This window comes from Dreissena polymorpha, chromosome 1, assembly GCF_020536995.1.
Source record: "Dreissena polymorpha isolate Duluth1 chromosome 1, UMN_Dpol_1.0, whole genome shotgun sequence".
Taxonomy (NCBI): Eukaryota; Metazoa; Mollusca; class Bivalvia; order Myida; family Dreissenidae; genus Dreissena; species Dreissena polymorpha.
The window spans coordinates 79,510,998-79,532,567 of record NC_068355.1 but is presented as its reverse complement, the minus strand read 5'-3'; the positions used below and the strand labels follow the sequence as shown (position 1 = coordinate 79,532,567).

Here is a 21,570-nt window from a genome sequence, read left to right as displayed (position 1 = left end):
CATGCCATGAGGTTCACACCATACCCTCAAAGAGGTTCATACAGAGGGGCATCTCGATCATTTGGTGCCAATAGAAGAGGGAGATCCACTTTCCCCACTGCTACTGTTACTATGGCAGACCAGTCAAAAAACTAGTGGTGAGTACTGTGGGAAAATTGAAGTTTCATGTGCAAGCATGGGAGCAATTTACACAAGATTCTTGGATTTTACAAGCTATTTCTGGCTATAAAATTGAATTTCATACTCAACCGGTTCAATATGTCATTCCAAATGAAATTCCATTTAGTCTTGACCAATTACAAATTGTTAATGAGGAAGTCAATGTTTTACTTAAAAAAGGAGCGATTGTACGTTCAAGTGATGAAGACAATCAGTTTATTTCTACTATTTTTATAGTGCCTAAGCCTAATGGAAAGTATAGACCAATAATTAATTTGAAATATTTAAATGAATTTATTGTTTATGAGCACTTTAAACAAGAGACGTTTAAAATGGTTTTGGATCTCATTCAGAAGGATGATTATTTTACGAGTATAGATCTGCAGGATGCATATTTTTCAGTACCCATACATGAACATGATCAAAAGTTTTTGAAGTTCAGATTGAATGGAGCTCTCTACAAGTTTGTATGTCTGCCGTTTGGGTTATCCCCAGCACCAAAATTATTTACAAAAATTTTACGGCCAATTTATTCTTGGTTTAGATTTATGGGAATCAGATGTTCTTATTATATTGATGATTCAATTAATATGCATCAAATTAAAGAGATCTGTTTACAGAATTCAAACAGGATTCTAGACACGTTGAGATTGTTGGGATTCACTATAAATGTTGATAAGTCAGTGTTACATCCTTCTCAGAAAATAGTATTTTTTGGTTTTGTTATCGATTCTGTCCAGTTTATGGTGTTTTTAACAGTTGAGAAAATACAGAGGATTGTGACTGATGCTGAAACTTTATTGCATACTAGGCATGTGAGAGTACGTGAAATTGCTTCTTTCATAGGCAGACTAGTTAATGCATTTTTTGCAATTCTTGAGGCGCCTTTGCATTATCGATGTCTTGAGCGCGATAAGTTGAAAGGGCTTGGAGATACCAATGACTTTGATAATGTTATCGAGTTAAGTAATGAAAGTAAGGATGAGTTAAAATGGTGGGTCAAGTATGCTGTCTCTAGAAACGGAAAGATTATAAGGCAAAAGGATATTTTGTATCGCTTAGCAACTGATGCATCTTTGGAAGGCTGGGGTTGTTCTCTGGCAGAGGGTGAACAACATGCTAATGGTAGATGGAGTGAAGAAGAATGCATACATTCGATTAATTATTTGGAGTTATTATCCATCTTTTATTCTTTGCAATCCTTATTTTCTCGTTACCATGATATTCACATTCAGATTCAAAGTGATAATGTTTCTGCTGTGTCTTATGTTACAGATATGGGAGGAATGAATTCACTCCCTATGGATTGTCTAGCTAAACGCATTTGGGAATGGTGTTTAGAGAGAAATATTTTTATTTCAGCAATATATATTCCGGGAAAGACTAATATTAAAGCAGATTTCTATTCTAGAAATTTTTCAAATTCTACGGAATGGATGTTAAAACCTGATATTTTCTTTAGAATTTGTAAACACTTTTTTCAGCCAGACATAGACCTTTTTGCATCCAGGCTGAATAAACAATTGGATAAATTCGTTTCATGGTTCCCAGAACCAGGAGCTTATGGTGTTGATGCTTTTTCTATGTCTTGGAGAGAAATGAAGCCATATATTTTTCCACCATTTCATTTGATCAGCAAAATAGTTAATAAGATTATTTCTGATGAAGTAGATCAGGCAATTTTAGTTTGTCCTGAGTGGAAAAGCCAATCATGGTATCCCTTGGTATTGTCTAATCTAATCTCTTTGCCAGTCAGGTTACCAAGGCATCTGGACCTGTTGTTTCTTCCCAACAACAGCATGGTGCACCCTCTAAGTCGATCGCTGAAAATGGTCGTGGTTATTTTATCTGGCAGTCGTTGGCGAGTGGGGAAGTTTCACGAGGAGCTGCGAATATTATCCTGTCAGCCTGGAAGCCAGGGACCAGAAAGCAATACGGTTTGGCCTGGGAAAAGTGGTACTTATGGTGTTATTCAAGGGCTTTCAGTCCCTTTCAAACAACTGAAGGTGTAGTAGTATCTTATTTGTATGACCTTCATAAGGATAAAAAATCTTATTCAGTGTTAAATACTCATAAGGCCATGTTATTGCAGACATTACCATTTTTTGGTAACACTTGGTGTTCTAATGTGTTTTTGATTACTAAATTTATGAAAGGGATATTTAATATTTGTCCAGCTCTTCCTAGATATAGGTTCACATGGGATGTGAGTACTGTTCTCAAGTTTTTACGGACTTTGTATCCATTAAATAAATTGTCTATGAAAATGTTGACCCTTAAGGTGTCTGCTTTAATAGCATTATCGTGTGCCCCAAGGGCTCAGACTTTAGTGTCACTTAATCTTGAGTATATGAAGACAAGTAATAATAAGGTTTATTTTGTATTTCCTAATCATCTTAAAACCACAAATAAGCATAATAATTATCAGTTAGTTTTAGAACATTTTCATGATGAGAAATTGTGTGTTATGCATACAGTGTTGTTTTATGTACAGTGTACTGAAGCCTTAAGAAAGGCAAATAATTTATTAGTGTCTTATGTAACCTATAAATCTGTCACCACCAGTACTGTGGCAAGATGGCTTAGGGAAGTTTTACAACTTTCTGGCATAGACATTGGTATTTTTAAGGCTCATTCGTTTAGATCTGCAGCTACCTCTGCAGCTTATAATAAAGGGTGTTCTGTAGTAGATATTTTGAAAACTGCAGACTGGAAATCCGATAAGAACTTTTATAAATTCTATTATAGAACTGTGGAAGAGAAAGCAGTGTCATTTAATGACGCTGTATTTGGTAGTAAGTAATTACTATAAACGACTATTTGAAGTTTTTTGATGCAGATTTTGTGTCTAAACAGTTGTGTCAATTTGTTTTAAGTGGGTTGAAACTGCAATGAAAATGTATGTAGTGTTTTGTCCATTAATGGTTTATAAGTATGTTTATTATGACATACATGTTCGTTATTTTTGGGCTCGAAGACTTTTGTTTATTTAGTATGTATTTCTTTAGTAAAAGATACATGTACCTAACTGTTACTATTGTGTGTGTCTTTGGTTTTGTTGCTTGATTTAAAGATGCTCAGTATACATGTGAAAGCCGTAGGCTTTACGGAAAATAATGATCCCTCATCCAAGCTTTAGTGAAGGATGAGGGACATTATTTATAGTAAAGCCGGAGGCTTGAGCATGTATACTCCCTCCCTTTTTTATGAAATTATATTAATTGGTCTGAGATAGTTATTAAAAAGATTGTCTATGGTTGATTGGAGTTTATCAACTCTTTTTTCCCTACCCTTTGTGCTCTTGTGCTTTTTTGAAGCAACAAAACTTTGTTTTAAAGAATGGTAAGAAACGGGTTGAACATCCGGGTGAGTCACGTGGTGTTTAAAGCGTTCGTTTAAAATGCGGATCACTTGATATCGTCATCCCGATATGCTCAGTATACATGCTCAAGCCTCCGGCTTTACTATAAATAATGTCCCTCATCCTTCACTAAAGCTTGGATGAGGGATCATTTTGTTTTATGGATCATTTCGGCTCAGAGGACTACAGTCCAACCCCTACTTCCGGTCACCCCTCATCGCCGGTCACCCGGTGTAAGCGGCCGGTCTGTGCCGCGACCGTCGATAAACACTATATAATGCACCCCTCTTAAGCGGTAACCCCGTTTCTCCGGCCAGCAGCCAGCAATTTTGCATCCCAAATGTTAAATTTCCCCCATATGAGTGGTCACGCGCAAGTAAGTCAGTCATGTACATTGGCAAAATTACACAGACGCAACAGCGAAAAAATTGATACGTACTTCCAGTCTGCGGTTTAGGCTCTGTAGTACTGAAGCGTGATGTGTGATAAACAATTTGACAGCCAGTTTGCAAATTGCAATTAATTAGCGGCGGATTATCGGGTTATCGGGATGAAAGCAATATGCGACCGTTTTTTTGTGTTTCCGCAGGTGCGAATATCACCTATTATTACTGGAAAGGAGATTTTTAATTTATAATTTATTATTTGTAGCTCATACTATTTCAAGCACAAATTTATGACAATTATCGGCTAATTAAAAGTTAAAAAGAACAACGAAACTTTTAACCGAAATCAACTGATCTACATGTTCTCTGTGCTACAAAGTTTTTATCCAAAAAATCAATACACGCATGCTTTCTAACCATGGGTATGGCGTGACATTGTACATTGGTGCATAATTTTCGCGCGCTTTTGTCGGGACAAAGGAAATACATGATGCTAGAATTTGTAAACGTCTCGTTAACATTAAACAATCGGGAGTGTGTTTCGGATTACAAAATATTATTCTCATTTGGGAATAAAACAAAACATTTATATTTGTTTTATATTTTACAATGATTACAAAATTAATTTTGATAAAACCCTTTACGCGGCGAAAAAATGTTTTTATAATTTTATGCATGAAAAGCACGATTACCAGGAGGATTACACCCGGTTGCTCTTATCAGTCTCTTAAGTAACTGGCCACGATTTTATCGTGAAGGAGATCACTGTCAGGACCAATTCGTGCGGTAGGTATGCAAAGCCATAAAACTGCAATAAACCGATTAAATTATCGATTTTTAGTGACACGGGAGTTATTCACGCATAACTGATGCACAACTGTTCCCATCTTAAGTGCATTGGGGCCATACAACGCGCATTGTGTAAACAATGAATCATGAGAATGATTCTTTTTCATTAACTTGATTCTGATGATGATGATGATATTGATGATGATATTGATGATGATAAAAAAGATGAATAGAATATTTTTTTTGAATGAAAATGTTGTCTTATAGCTGATTTTAGAAAGGAAGAAATAAAATTATTTTAAGTCTATACATTGTTTAGTACATGTACACATATTTACTATTTTGTTTATACAAAAATTGAACAGTTGGCCATGCACTCATCAACTCCAGACTCCCTATGACCCAACCCCCTCTTAAGAGGCCACCCCGCTTAAGCAGCCAATTTGGCTGTTTCCCTTGACTGGCTGCTTAAGAGGGGTTGGACTGTAGGTGAATCATGTAAAATATAGATTTTTTATAAACAACTGGTAGCAAGATGAGTTGCAGATAATTGGTCAGTAACCACATTTTAACTAACTATTTTGATCTGTTAAATCTTTTCAGCTCGATTCAACAGTGAACAATGCCCATAATATCATAGGATCAATAACATTTTTTTCTCTGGAAAATCATGTATTCGTATCTCAATCCTATTGAGCTATCCTATATATAACGCATGGTAAATATTATTTTTTTTTAAGTTTTACAGTTTATTTAATTTGTATTTTGTTCTTTTCAGGGTGATTAAAGTATTTTTGGAAGCACCTTCAAGAGACGTACTGATATCTTGATTAATGAAAAGTTGTCATATATAGTAAATTTTCAAAAGTTTAAAAGACTGATTGTTTTATTTCAAGATGGTGCTAGTATTGCAGTGAAAGAAAACAATCAAAGTAAACATTAAATAAAAATTTGACATTTCAACAAATTGAACAACATTTAATATTTTTTACTTGGTGCAGTGGTAACAAGATCTTGCAGCCCCCTTTCATGACCGGGGCGAATGAGTATTTTCATTAAACATCTTAAACTATTTTCAGTTATTTCATTTGAATTTGAATTAATGGAGTATTAATGCAATTCAATATGTTTGTTGGTATAATAACCCTGCAAGTCAATACATTTTGGCGATGATCATTTGTTACGACTTAATTGGAGCATTCATATCTTTTGATTTGCAAATTCTTAAATTGACTGATTACAATTACTTTGTGAATACTGATGTACTTCTTTATGTATTTGGTGCTTTAATGTCTATTGTAACATGTGTATGCTAGTTATAAAGTAATGTTATTATTAATGAAATGTTTATTTTGATATACTTAAGATATTCATATGGAGATGATATTGGAATAGACCACAAACAAGCATCATTGGATTTATATTGTTATTTGTTATGAAACACCTGTTTTATTAACATACATAATCAGATTTTATATTCATCTAATCAATTTCAGTAATAACATAGATAAAAAAACCATAAATATTCACAAATATCAATACACTTTGTTTTGATTATGCAAAAAATACATGTTAAATGGTACGTTTGCATAGTTAGTTGAACGCTTTCCATAAACATCACAGAATGAAGCTGGGTCCCTGTCTATGTCACTGTGGTTTTGATAATTAACTTGCCGCATAACACCTTCCGTGTGGTTTGATGGTGTTCATGTAATTCTTACACAGCTTTGCACGTAAAAAGCGTTACAAATCCTTTGACTAATCCTTGTCAAGTCTGAAAAACAACAGAAGTAAAACCCATTTTAAAGCAAGTGCTTTTACTTTCTTTGTCATTCATTTATAAAAAATAGACTGAATTTGTTAATCAGGCAGCAATATCAATCATAATATTTATTTAAAGACAATAAGTCGAAAAAAGAAAATTTTATACTTCAACATAACATGTTTGTTAAAAAAGACAATTGGTAGGATACAAATAATACAGTGTGTTTTATTTTAGAATTATGTTCAGTTAAACATAAATTGCCTAAACATTACACAATTAGTTCAGTTTCCATCATGTAACATTTGGTTAATTTGATATATTTTCAGTACCGACTGAAGTACATGTTCTAGATTCTTACAAAACTGTGTTCAGATTAAATGCAGAACTGACGGGCACATTCTTGTATACCACACATGGCTTTTAAAAAATGTGTCCCACACATAGCATTATTACATTTTTATACACAAACTGCAAATCAGATGTATTTGCGCAAACATACAATGTAAGTAGCTTCTCTATGAAGAATTACAATGTCCGCCCTATTTTTTTTAAACCTTCTACAATATTATAATCAACGTTTTTGTTGATTGAATAAAAAATACTACACATAGCATTTCACTTCATGTGTTTTCAAACACGCAGTTGCACTTTTTGGAAAAAATACTTAATTATTTTTTCGAAAACATTACAAAGTTGTGTATTTTGACAATGACCAGGCACTCTTCTTTGTGTTTTTATAAATGGTTTTGAATTAATGAAGAAATTATCAAAAACGTTACCTGAAGCGGCGTTTTGTTGACATCCGATTGTCCCACACATAGCCAAAAAAGTCACGTGGTATAGGCACGTTGTCTTGAGTTGATGAGTGCATGGCCAAAGTCTGTTCAATTTTTGAATGAACAAAATGGTAAATATGTGTACACATGTACTAAACAATGTATAGACTTAAAATAATTGTATTTCTTCCTTTCTAAAATCAGCTATCAAACAACATTTTCATTCCAAAAAATATTCTATTCATCTTTCTAATCATCATCAATATCATCATAATCATCATCATCAGAATCAAGTCAATGAAAAAGAATCATTCTCATGATTCATTGTTTACCCAATTAAGATGGGATCAGTACTAGTTGTGAATCAGTTATGCGTGAATAACTCCCGTGTCACCATCAATCGTTAATTGAATTGGTTTATTGCAGTTTTATGGCTTTGTAATACCTACCGCTTGAATAGGTCCCGACAGCGATCTCCTCTACGATAAAATCGTGGCCAGTTACTTAAGAGACTGATAATAGCAACCGGTTGTAATCCTCCTGGTAATTGTGCTTTTCATGCATAATATTATAAAAACAAGTTTTTGCCGCGTAAAGGGTTTTATCAAAATTAATATTGAAATCATTGTAAATATAAAACAACTATAAATGTTTTGTTTAATTCCCAAATGAGAATAATAATTTGTAATCCGAAACACACTCCCGATTGTTTTATGTTAACGAGATGTTTACAAATTCTAGCATCAAAAAAGTCCTCATGTATTTCCTTTGTCCCGACAAAAGCCCGTGAAAATTATGCATCAATGTACAGTGTCATGCCATACTCATGGAAAGCGTGCGTGTATTGATTTTTGGATAAAAACTTTATAGCACACAGAGCATGTAGATCAGTTGATTTCGGTTAAAAGTTTCGTTGTTCTTTATAACCTTTCATTAGCCGATAATTGTCATAAATGTGTGCTTGAATTGTATGATTCAACAGCTACAAATAATAAATTATAAATTAAGAATCTCTTTTCCAGTAGTAAAAGGTGATATATATTTGCACATGCGGAAACAAAAAGATCAAATGGTCGCATATTGCTTTTACCCCGGTAACCCAAAAATCCGCTGCTAATTAATTGCAATTTGCAAACTGGCTGTCAAAATGTTTATCACACATCACGCTTCAGTACTGCAGAGCCTAAACCGCAGACTGGAAGTACGTATCGATTTTTTCCCTGTTGCGTCGGTGTAATTTTGCCAATGTACATGACTGACTTACTCGCGCATGACCACTCATATGGGGGAAATTTAACATTTGGGATGCAAAATTGCTGGCCGCTGGCCGGAGAAACGGGGTAACTGCTTAAGAGGAGTGCATTATATAGTGTTTATCGACCGTCGTGGCACAGACTGGCCGCTTACACGGGGCGACTGGCGATGAGGGGTGACTGGAAGTAGGGGTCGGACTGTAATAGCATAGTTCAAATCACATTGTTAACTTGAATAGTCTGGTATTTGCAGATAACCGTAGGTTTCCACGTATAGCGCACTACCGTGTATAAGGCGCAGGCTGTTTTTTAAATGCAAAAATGGAGAAAAAAATATTTAAAGACAATAAAACCACCAAATCTGACCAAAAATGGCTGCCATTTTACTATTGCACAATCCAATAATCCGGGGCATTGGAAAGCTTAATTAAGTATTCAAAATAGGAAGCGTCATTAAGATTAGGAGCATGGGTTGCATAGCACTATACTTTTCTGACAATTTTGTAATTTTCTAGCAAAAGATTAACAGTCCACGTGCATTTCGTGTAAAACTAGAGAAAATTAGAATTTAATATATATATAGTGTACATCGTGTGATTTTTCCTCGGGGAAAGCATGGGCATTACCGGTAAATTTTAATGTCGCATAGGAGACAGGGATACAGTTGTTGAGGTACACCACTATTAAACGTTAATATTTATACACACAAAATGCAATTGCATATCTTCACGTTCTCAAGTGTCAATTAGTGTCTGAAATGTCAATTAGCGTCTTAACAAGTCGTGGCACATATTACTCAATAACATCTGCCAATTAGGAAGTGCATAATGACCTCCTTTCACACCTACCGTTACCCGCAAAAAAGACCTCGTTCGCACCTACCCTTGCCTGCTCTCCGGAATGTCGACAACAATCCCCATCGGAATTCATCAATAAAGAAGTGTAAAAACACAAACAAAGAAATGTCCGCAAGTTTATTCAAACAAATTTATTTTTGACCAAAACTTCTATTACTGCGTTCATATCTACCAGAAGCGACTTCTTGTTGTTTCGACAATGGCCCCTCAGTCTGTACGATTATAGGGTGGTAGTTTTCTGGATTTAAACATGGCGGCTATTTTGATTATTTACGGCCACAACATATTTTTTACCAATTTAGCAGCCAGGATAGCGTTGTATCAATGTATAGCGCACACCAGCTTTTTAATTTGAATTTTGGAGGTAAAACACTGCGCGCTAAACGTGGAAACCTACGGTATAAGACATTAAAGAAAATATCCCCATTACAGATATATGTAGAGGGAATAACATGTTACTGCCTTTTAGTTGTGTAATTTATCAGGTGAGGCTAAGCATAAAAGCATAAAAAATTGCGAGGCTTGCCTATGAGTAGTTTATATGTGTCCAGCCGCATATCTTGCAATTCTTGCCGAGTCTGTATTTAACAATAGAATGACTTCATCCTGAACAGTAGGGCAGACCTCAAAAGATTGTCTTATAGAAATGCTGACTTACGTGAAATAAACATATAATTCACCTTTGTATCAGGCTTAAATCAGTGTTAAGGTATGACTTAAATAAATGAAAACTGCAAACTGGAATATGTAAATATAAATGATACTTGTTAAATCATATTACTGTATGTGTCCTCAAATAGCACTTTATGTTTCTAACAACTTTATTTAGTTTCTTAAATATTCAGAAATACATGGTATATTAGCATTTCATTACCTATGACACAGTTTTCTTTCCACACATTCAAATCACAGATTAATATCACATAGCGTAAATGAACAAGAGGGCCATGATGGCCCTGTATCGCTCCACTGCTGAAAAAAGGCTGAAACAAATATTCCAAAGGCTGAAACAAATATTCTCTGCATGTGCAAATACTTAAATATAGGCCCTATTTAAGCACATGTACACTTTTTTGACCCCCTGGGCTTTGTCAAATTTAACCCCAGGGGCATAATTTGAGCAAACTTTGTAGAGGACTACTATATCTCACTACATATTCATACAAAATATGGTAGCCCTAGGTCCTAGAGTTAAGGACAAGAATATTTCAAAAGTTTTCACAAAATAAGCAAGATATAAGCGTATATAATGTTCAATTTTGTGACCCGCGGGTCAGGGTCAAATTTGACCCAAAGGGCATAATTTGAACAAACTTGGTAGAGGACTATAAGATGTTACTGCATACCAAATTTGGTAGCCATAATCTGAATGGTTTTCGACAAGAAGATTTTTAAAGATTTCACTAAATAGGCACTTTATAAGCGTTTATTCAATTTTGTGACCCCCCAGGGCAGGGTCAAAGTTGATCCCAGAGGCATTATTTGAAAAAATTTGGTAGAGGTTTATTAGATGTCACTACATACCAAATTTGGTAGCCCTAAGCCCAATGGTTATGGACAAAAAGATTTTTAAAGTTTTCACAAAATAGGCCATAAGCGCATGTTCAGTTTTGTGACCCCCCGGGCAGGGTCAAATTAGACCCAAGGAGCATAATTTGAACAAACTTGGTTGAGAACTATTAGATGTCACCACATACCAAATTTGGTAGCCCTATGCATTATGGTTAAGGACAAAAAGATTTTTAAAGTTTTCACAAAATAGGCACTATATAAGCATATAATCGATTTTGTTGCCCCCAGGGCAGGGCCAAATTTGACTCCTGGGGCATAATTTAAACAAACTAAGTGGAGGACTATACAATGTCACTACATACCAAATTGTGTAGCCCTAGGCCTAATGGTTATTGACAAGATTTTTTTTTAAGTTTTCACAAAATAGGCATTATATAAGCATATGTTCAATTTTGTGAACCCCGGGGCAGGTTCAAATTTGACCCGAGGGATAAAATTTGAACAAATTTGGTAGAGGACTATAAGATGTCACTACATACCAAATTTGATAGCCCTTAAGGCCAGATGGTTATGGACAAGTAGATTTTTGAAGTTTTCACAAAATAGGCCTTATATAAGCATTTATATTGTTCAATATTGTGATCCCCTGGGGCAGGGTCAAATTTGACCCCAGGGGCATAATTTGAGCAAACTTTGTAGAGGACTACTATATCTCACTACATGTACATACAAAATATGGTAGCCCTAGGTCCTAGAGTTAAGGACAAGAATATTTCAAAAGTTTTCACAAAATAAGCAAGATATAAGCGTATATAATGTTCAATTTTGTGACCCGTGGGTCAGGGTCAAATTTGACCCAAAGGGCATAATTTGAACAAACTTGGTAGAGGACTATAAGATGTTTCTGCATATTAAATTTGGTAGCCATAATCTGAATGGTTTTCGACAAGAAGATTTTTAAAGATTTCACTAAATAGGCACTTTATAAGCGTTTATTCAATTTTTTGACCCCCCAGGGCAGGGTCAAAGTTGACCCCAGAGGCATTATTTGAAAAAATTTGGTAGAGGTTTATTAGATGTCACTACATACCAAATTTGGTAGCCCTAAGCCCAATGGTTATGGACAAAAAGATTTTTAAAGTTTTCACAAAATAGGCCATAAGCGTATGTTCAGTTTTGTGACCCCCCGGGCAGGGTCAAATTAGACCCAAGGAGCATAATTTGAACAAACTTGGTTGAGAACTATTAGATGTCACTACATACCAAATTTGGTAGCCCTATGCATTATGGTTAAGGACAATAAGATTTTTAAAGTTTTCACAAAATAGGCACTATATAAGCATATAATCGATTTTGTTGCCCCCAGGGCAGGGCCAAATTTGACTCCTGGGGCATAATTTAAACAAACTAAGTGGAGGACTATACAATGTCACTACATACCAAATTGTGTAGCCCTAGGCCTAATGGTTATTGACAAGAATTTTTTTAAGTTTTCACAAAATAGGCATTATATAAGCATATGTTCAATTTTGTGACCCTCGGGGCAGGTTTAAATTTGACCCGAGGGATAAAATTTGAACAAATTTGGTAGAGGCCTATAAGATGTCACTACATACCAAATTTGATAGCCCTAGGCCGGATGGTTATGGACAAGTAGATTTTGAAGTTTTCACAAAATGCCTAGATGCTTAGATAAGCATATGTTCAATATTGTGATCCCCCGGGGCAGGGTCAAATTTGACCCCAGGGGCATAATTTGAACAAACTTGGTAGAGAACTATAAGATATCACTACATACCAAATTTGGTAGCCCTAGGCCCAATGTTTATGGACAGGAGCTTTTAAAAGTTTTCACAAAATAGACTCCATATAAGCGTATGTTCAATTTTGTGACCCCCAGGGCAGGGTCAAATTTGACCGAAGGGGCATAATTTGAACAAACTTGGTAGAGGACTATAAGATGTCACTACACAACAAATTTGGTAGCCGTATACCCAATGGTTCTGGACAAGTAGATTTTTGAAGTTTTCACAAAATAGGCCTTATATAAGCATATGTTCAATTTTGTGATCCCCCGGGGCAGGGTCAAATTTGACCCCAGTGGCATAATTTGAACAAACTTGGAAGAGAACTATAAGATATCACTACATACCAAATTTGGTAGCCCTATGCCATACGTTTATGGACAAGAGAATTTTGAAAGTTTTCCCACAATAGGCTTTATATAAGCATATGTTCAATTTTGTGACCCCCGAGGCAGGGTCAAACTTGACCCCAGGGACATAATTTGAACAAACTTGGTAGAGAACTATAAGATATCACTACGTACCAAATTTGGTAGCCCTATGCCATACGGTTATGGACAAGAGAATTTTGAAAGTTTTCCCACAATAGGCCTTATACATAAGCATATGTTCAATTTTGTGACCCTTGGAGCAGGGTCAAACTTGACCCCAGGGGCATAATTTGAACAAACTTGGTAGAGGACTATAAGATGTCACTACATACCAAATTGTGTAGCCCTAGGCCCTAGGACAAGAATTTTTTTTAAGTTTTCAAAAAATAAGACCTTTATAAGCATATATTCAAATTTGTGACCCCCGGGGCAGTTCCAAATTTGACCCCAGGGGCATAATTTGAACAAACTAAGAAGAGAACTATTACACGTCACTACATACCAAATTTGGTAGCCCTATGCCATACAGTTATGGACAAGTAGATTTTTTAAAGTTTTCACAAAATAGGCCTTATATAAGCATATGTTCAATTTTGTGACCCTCGGGGCAGGGTCAAACTTGACCCCAGGGGCATAATTTGAAAAAACTTGGTAGAGGACTCTAAGATGTCACTTCATACCAAATTTGGTAGCTCTTGGCCCAATGGTTATGGACAAAAAGATTTTTTAAGTTTTCACAAAATAGACCCTATATAAGCATATGCTCAATTTTGTGACCCCCCCGGGCAGGGTCAAATTTGACCCTAGGGGCAAAATTTGAAGAAATTTGGTAGAGGACTATTAGATGTCTCTACATACCAAATTTATAAGCCCTAGGCCCAATGGTTATGGACGAAAAATTTTGAAAGTTTTCAGAAAATAGGCCTTATATAAGCATATGTTCAATTTTGTGACCCCCGGGGCAGGGTCAAATTTCACCCCAGGGCATAATTTGAACAAATTTGAAAATGGTTCACCCCAGGAACATTCTTGAGAAATTTCATCAGAATTGGACCAGTAGTTTAGGAGAAGAAGATGTTTTAAGAAAAAGTTAACGCACGGACACACGGACTCACGCACGACGGACACAGGACCATGACATAAGCCCCGCTGGCCTCTAAAAATCAAATGGCGATTCATTTGGATGGAGAATTGGTGCCAGACTGTGTTGTTAAAAGCAAACAAACAAACATATAAAATGGTAATTTAAGCAATTTATTTCTGTATTGTCATACAATACGATAGTTTGCATCCATACACTTTTTGTTTGCTGGAAGTCAGTTTTCAACGAGTAATTGACGCACGTTTTGGCAACCCACAGAGAGGTCAGTTTTCAGGGATATATGAAAAGGGATTTACCCTGGATTACGAAGGTGCTGTGGTTGCTACCATTTTCATGACCGCCAGTTTGGCTAAAACTGACACGACAATGTGATTTTGTACACACTTGAAGTGTCTTTTCAAATTCGTGAAATAATTCTGACAAATATTCAACCCATAAATTGGCTTAGGAAGAAAAGATCTAATTGTTCTAGAAATGATCAATTCCAAACACTGCAATAAGTTTATAGACAGATCAGGCATCATTATTTAATATCTTTACAAATCTGCAAGATTTCAGGAAGCAAAAACTTGACTTTTAGGATCTTCTCATTGATTCAATTACATGATGGTAACTTTCAACTTCACAGTGAAAAATAACCCATTCAATTCAATACAGGATTTTATTAGAGGCACATATGATTTATAACACACATGTATGCCTCAATATAACCCATTCATGATTGGCTGTTACATAAAATATAGTTAGTAGTTTAAAAGAACAAAATCATTATCTTAAAGATATTATATGCAAGTTCTTCTCAAGTCAATTAATTGTATTCATGCTAGAGCGTTTTGCATTTGATATTTGAAATACAAATATGTGCAATCCATTGCATGATTCATTCATGTACATGCGATTGCCGTAAGTCCAGATTTCTGCAGACTTCCGAAGCAGGACATTTCTGCGTTTAGAATGTTTTTCTTTTCATCCCAACATGAGTTAATACTTCCCAACATTCATTACAACTATGCTAGTTTCATAAGTTTAGTATAAAAGTTGCACTTAATCCATTTATGCCTTGCGACTACAAAAAAGGTCTTGGCAAACAGCGTAGACCCAGATGAGACGCAGCATGATGCGGCTTCTCATCAGGGTCTGCGCTGTTTGCTTAAAGGAATTTCTGTAAGAAATATTCTTAATATAGAAATAAAAATACGAGACATCCCTAATTTTGGAAATAAATTGATCCAATTTAGAAGGATGGGAGAGTTCACTAGGCATAAATGGGTTAAAGCTTCCTGCATATAACACACTCGCCAAGTTGTCTAGCCAAGTGTTGCTGTTGGCAATTTATAAATATTGTATCTGCAGTAGGTGCTGTATTTATGACAGAGGTCATCCATACATGCCATACGTCCCGGAATGTCCGGGACAGTCCCGGAAATGAAGAACTTGTCCCGCTGTCCCGGAAATCTGTCAAATGTCCCGGAATTTACAAAATACATATATACATGTACCTTATCTTAGGCTTAACTGCAGCTCAAATCTGTGTATATCTGCAGCGTCTCCATGACAATGCCTACCCGAATAGGCAGACTACGCTACGTGTCAAAATCGATCAATTAACAGGGGTCCTGTTATCAAATCGATTGTCTCACGTTCGCGGTCAAACCGAAAAGGCGGCATTGTTTAATGTGGTTGTTGATTGACTTTAATCTACTACGTCATTATTTCCCACTGCGTAAGGGCAAATGATAGTTGTTCACACATCTGAAGTCCAACATCGCAGTGTAAAAAATTAAAAGCAGTTTATGTTCGCACGTTTAACCGACAAAGAGAACGCTTACACTGAAAACACGTGGCTTGTATCTAGTAACGGAAGTAGTAATGTTGAATTTGACGTTAATAGATCAAGTGTATTCCGGATAGACTTTCGAACTTTTGCAATGAACGATGTGAAACAAAAAAAAAACGTACCAAAAATGCATATGTCTATAAATATCGCTATATCATACATGTCCCGGAAAATCGGCAAAAGTCCCGGACAATTTAACTCAATGTCCCGGAATTGGTCTGAAAAATTATGTCATGTATGGGTCATCATAGATGTTTTGTTATTATTAGGTGCCTAAGTTATGCTTGTGTTTTATCCCCAAATAAAGCAAGAGTTTGCAAGTACATGTTTCCTGTTTAAAAAGCCACACAAGGCTAAGGCAAGACGCAATTAGTAGCATAAATGATAATGTAAATTACATGTGTTTTTATCATTCACAAACATTAACTTTCACTTTTGTAATATATTTAAAAAAAAAAGTTTTTCCATGTTGCTTTAAATCAAAATTTTAATTCAAGGTTCGATTAGTTGTAATAATTAAATAAGATTACCGGTAATGCCTGAAGAGCGCAAGGATTCAATGTTAACATGTTATCAGGAATTACCCTGACCAATTACACATCAATGACATTGAATCTTTGAATAGAGGTAGAAACATATACCACAATTAATATAGTTCCACAAACTGCAAACTAAATTTTACTATTTCTTAACTCGAAAAAAAATGCTAGTCTGGCTTTTGATGTCAATCACAATTTGCATTATTTTTCACTTGCATTTTGTGATTTTCAATTTTGAGCCAAGTTGTGGATGGTCTAAATAATAAGACGTTTTTGGAAGGGATGATCACATAATGTCTGAACTCCAACTACCCCAAACTGGTCATATTAATGAAATTTCTCAACATACATGTACCATACATGCCATACGTCCCGATCTCGGCGGGACAGTCCCGCTTTCGGACCCTTTGTCCCGCCGTCCCGCCATGAGACGATTTGTCCCGACATTCGTAAAAAACGATGTAAGGTGTATAGGTTCCCAATAAAATTCGCTATTCAAGCTCTGTTTCGCTAACACTTACCACCGCTAATCCCTTTATTGCCCCAAATTAACAATCCGATTCTACTTATCGTGTGTACCAGTGTTGTTTATGACACCTTATCAGCGATTTATCGGCTAATTATTGATTTCATCAGGCATTCACACCATGGTGGTCTTCAAGATTGTGGTCGCGTATTGCTATCAATATTTTTATTATAATGAAATAAATGTTGAAAATGTGTTTATTTTGTATTTGTTTGAAACGGTTTACAAAACAATTGTTTTGTAAAATTAACGCTACGTCATAAATGAGTCTTTTCCATTCAATGTTTTGTTCCAATATAGCGGGATATTCCGAATGTGCAATATACCAAAATCGCAACAAACAGTCCAATAAGTGATACCCATCCTGTCTAGTGTAATTGTAATAAAAACAACGAGGTGCTATGCATGACAGTTTGACCCTACTCCAATTAAGCTAAAAACAACGAGGTGCTATGCATGACATTTTGACCCTACTCCAATTAAGCCGCGACAATTGACAAGTAACAAACTGCGCATGGACACATGCTTAAAAAAACATCGCAACAAATAGTAAAAGTGGTACCCATCTTGTCTTGTGTTATTGTAATAAAAACAACGTGTTGTTATTCATGACAGTTTGACACTACCCCAATACAGCGCCTGACAATTCACAATTCAGTTTAATCTGTGTATATAAGAAGAAAACAAAATACGGAAATGTGTACGGCCGCGCATTCCGTGTGTAACTGATGTAACTGTTCGGTAGATAGTGTACTGTAACCCGTACTTTCAGCCAACTGGATAGCCTCCCCTGCGTTAATGTTTGCCATTGAAATTAATATAATGAGTATTGTTGTCGTAATGTTCTAGATTTTGTACTTTTAAACAGATGAATATTATCTTCGTTGTTTGCTATTGTCTTATTTAATAAAACTGTTATTGTTATGTTTTAGATTTCATACTTCATATCAGATGTTTTATGTCTTGAATAAAAGTATCAAGAGTTTTTGTTAGTACTATACTGACGATAGTAAAGATGGAATGATAGATCGTTTAAGCCTAAAACTTAGGTGTCCTGCTTTTTGGTCAAATGTCCCGACAATTTTTTTATGGAATGTCCCGCTTTGGACCTACAAAATTATGGCATGTATGATATGTACCGGTACACATTTTAGCGATCTAACAAACAATAATTTTTAAGCTAGATTCATGTAAATAAACAAAATTCCAATCACATTATTACTAAGCAAACATGTGAATGAAAAATATTAGAATTACGGGAACAGATTCCCATTTTGAAGCCAGTCGGCTATGTACTAGAAACGGGAGGCCATGGGTTTGATCCCCACTGGGTTCTTCAGATTTTTTCCATAGACGCCAAGTACTGCTTCTAGTCCAAAGAAATGGACTGGAGGGCATTTGAAATAAGCTTTCTGTACAAGCGAGCTTTAAGCAATAGGTTTAAATTAAACTAATTGTGTTCATTCATTTTGTCATTCAAGTTGATTTAATTTACCAATTCTTCTCTCTATTACCATTTCAAAGTTCAAACATGCTTTCACTAATGAAGAATATATAGCTGATCAATTTACAGTCTCCAACAATAAAACAATTCTGCAGTATTTATGTTTAAATTTGCAAATTGATAGTTTTGGTTTTCATAGCTATGTGTGTACTAGATTTCTATCAAGAGAAAAGGGGTTAGCCATAAGATACAGGTTACTAGATGAAAGAAGCTTGACAGTGTAAATCTAAGATTTAATAGATTTATAGCAGCAACTGCAAAAAATTATTAGAGTTGAGGCTGCAGCTACACGTCTTATGTTAAAGACCTATCGAGTCAATGAACCCCAAAACAAGTTGATTTGTGCGTCCCACAGGGGACTGTACTCGGACTGTTAATGTTTTGATGTCATATCAACGACTTGCCACTCAGTGTAAAATCACAGGTTAGACTTTTTGTGGATGATTGTTTATTATACTGTCAAATACGTAACATCTAGGATCATGTAAATCTACAAGAAGATCTAGCTTCACTAGCAGTTTGGGCATCAACCTGGGGTATGAAATTTAATGTCAAAAAGTGTAACATTCTAAGTGTTAAAAGTAAAAGTTTGTACTTCTACAAGTTGGATAAAACAATATTGAAACATGTAGACTCTAATCCATTCCTCATATCACTCATATCAAATCACTTAACTTGCTCAAACCATATAACAAAAATTTAGTTTCTTAGACGGAATTTAAAACACTGTCCCCGAGAATGTCGTAAAACAGCTTTTATCGCATTGGTTTGAACTTAACTTGAATATGGTTCAATTATATGGGATTTATTGACAAAATCGATAAAATTCAACGTCTTGGTGCACATTTTATAACTACAAATCCAAAGAGGAAGGATGTATTACCAGTGTTCTCCATAAAATCTAAAGTAGCCAGAAATATTGTTAAAGTAGCCAGTGACTAAGCACGCGGCATGTCGCGTGCATGAGCCGCGAAGTGGCGAGTGGGGTAGGTGCGGGAGGGGTATCCCCTCCTGCCAGGGGGGTATGGGAGGTCTCCCCCATGATTTTTTTAAAAGTACATGAGTGAAATGGTGAAATCTGGTGCATTCTAGGGAGTTTTTCTTAGATTGAAGTAACCTAGCATTTTTCATAGAAAATAAAATATTTATTTGAAATTTATTGAATAACTCTCTCACAAACTTTGAAAAAAGAAACATGAAATTGCAACAACTGTTTTTTAATAATCTGAATCTGAATCTGAAGATCCATAGTCAGAATCTAGCCCAGATCCTTGGTCATCCATGCCAAGGGCGTGGAGGGCATCTTGGTATTCTGCTTCTCCAAACTGTGGGGCTGGCTCAGGCTGCACTTGGACAAACTGGTTAAGGTCGTTCTGTTTACGGAAAGATACGAACTACAGTACACTCCACGCGTTTTCCCAAAAAAAACGAACTTCCTCCGCGTTTTTTTTTCTGCTAGCGAGTGTTCACGCGGCGTTGGAAAGCGAGGTGAACTCGATAAAACGCTCGGCGTTACGCCGCGTTCGCTAATTCCCGCGGCGTGTATTACTTTAGCCAAGTCGGTAAATGCAGACAATTTCCGTTCTTATCAGTGACCGCCGCGCAACACCGCGTTAGCAGTGTGCTACTGGGCATACCAAAAAATAAAATAAAAAAATAAAATCCAGTAATTATCCAACAAGACACCGTTATTTAAGATGAATGTGTTTCGAATTTCGTAAACACGCGGACGCCATTATTAGTAACTGTACAAAAAGTTGGGAAAATGGCCTTTGTCGGAAAATCCGAGATAGATTTATTTGTTGTGTCAAAGCTTAGACCAAGTAATTACGGCCATTCAGGACTCAACTTTTCGTAAAACACGTGTTCAATTAACTGTTAAACTCCACCCTTTGTTCCCTGTAAAAGATTCGAAAGGCGGAGCTAAGCACGTGCAGTTACATATTTCGACAGTTGCTATTGAGTTAAAAACACCCCATTGGTTTAGCGTGTTGATTGCCAAACAAAGGAAGCCAATTTTGTCGGCGAGAACAGTGTGTTTTTCATGCCTTCAGACAGGAAGCGGTTTTTCTTTCATGACGTCAAACTGTCAATTCACACATATTGCGAATTTTTGCGAGACTTTTAATAGGGTCCTCGGTCATTTGTCTACATGTTCAGTATAAAAAAAACACCTGCTAACATGAAAACTTTGGATTAAATTATCAAAATAAAAACAATGTTGCAAACTGTGATTATATTAATTGGTAAGTATCAGTTAAAAGACGACGCTTTGTTTGTCGTAAATCAACGAGTTTTCTATACAACAACAACTACTTCTACAACCACGTCCGGATCGATCTATCTTGGTTGTTTTTTTTTAATTGTATATATTATACTACATGTATGTACTTGTAATAAATGTAATTTTATTTGAAAATCAGGAAGTCAAACAACGTTAAATTGATCGTTATCTCGTTAAATGCTGAGTTTCCCCCGCGTTGCCAACGCCGAGGGCCGCCGCGTCGGCTTATCAATTTTGCCGATCGTTAAGCGCCGCGTCCAAAATCATGCAAACGCCACGTATCGCGGGATTTTCTTAATCTCCCTACAGGTCACTGCCCGCGGAGAAGCGAGAGAAATTGGGGAAAACGCATGGAGTGTACTGTATCGATCGGTTTTATCCGTGCTTCTTCCTGTTCAGCGCAAAATTAACGCGCATTAGAATAGAAACATCCGGTTAGTTAATAGAAAGACGAAATTGAAAAATCGCGTCACAACTGGAATTAAAACGGGCGTTTTTTGCGCCGTTTCCAATTGATATTTTTTGGGAAAGTAGCCGGTGCCTAGACTGTCAGTAGCCGGCGAAATCGCTGGCCGCCGGTGCTTCCGGAGAACACTGGTATTACTAATATGCTCACTACTTTAAAACTGAATTCTCTTCAAGACTTGCGCGTCTATAATCGTTTGGTGATGCTCTACAAAATGGCAGGGGGTATGGTGCCGACAGTGGACCCAGATGAATACCCGACACCTAAACCTCAACAAA

The 21,570-nt window shown here is 36.1% G+C and overlaps 1 protein-coding gene across 1 annotated transcript in view; it reads right to left on the bottom strand.

Moving 5' to 3' along the window:
• The window catches only part of LOC127837089 (uncharacterized), a 51,069-nt gene that overhangs the window by 28,999 nt on the left and 500 nt on the right, over positions 1-21,570 (bottom strand). The window lies entirely within an intron of this gene.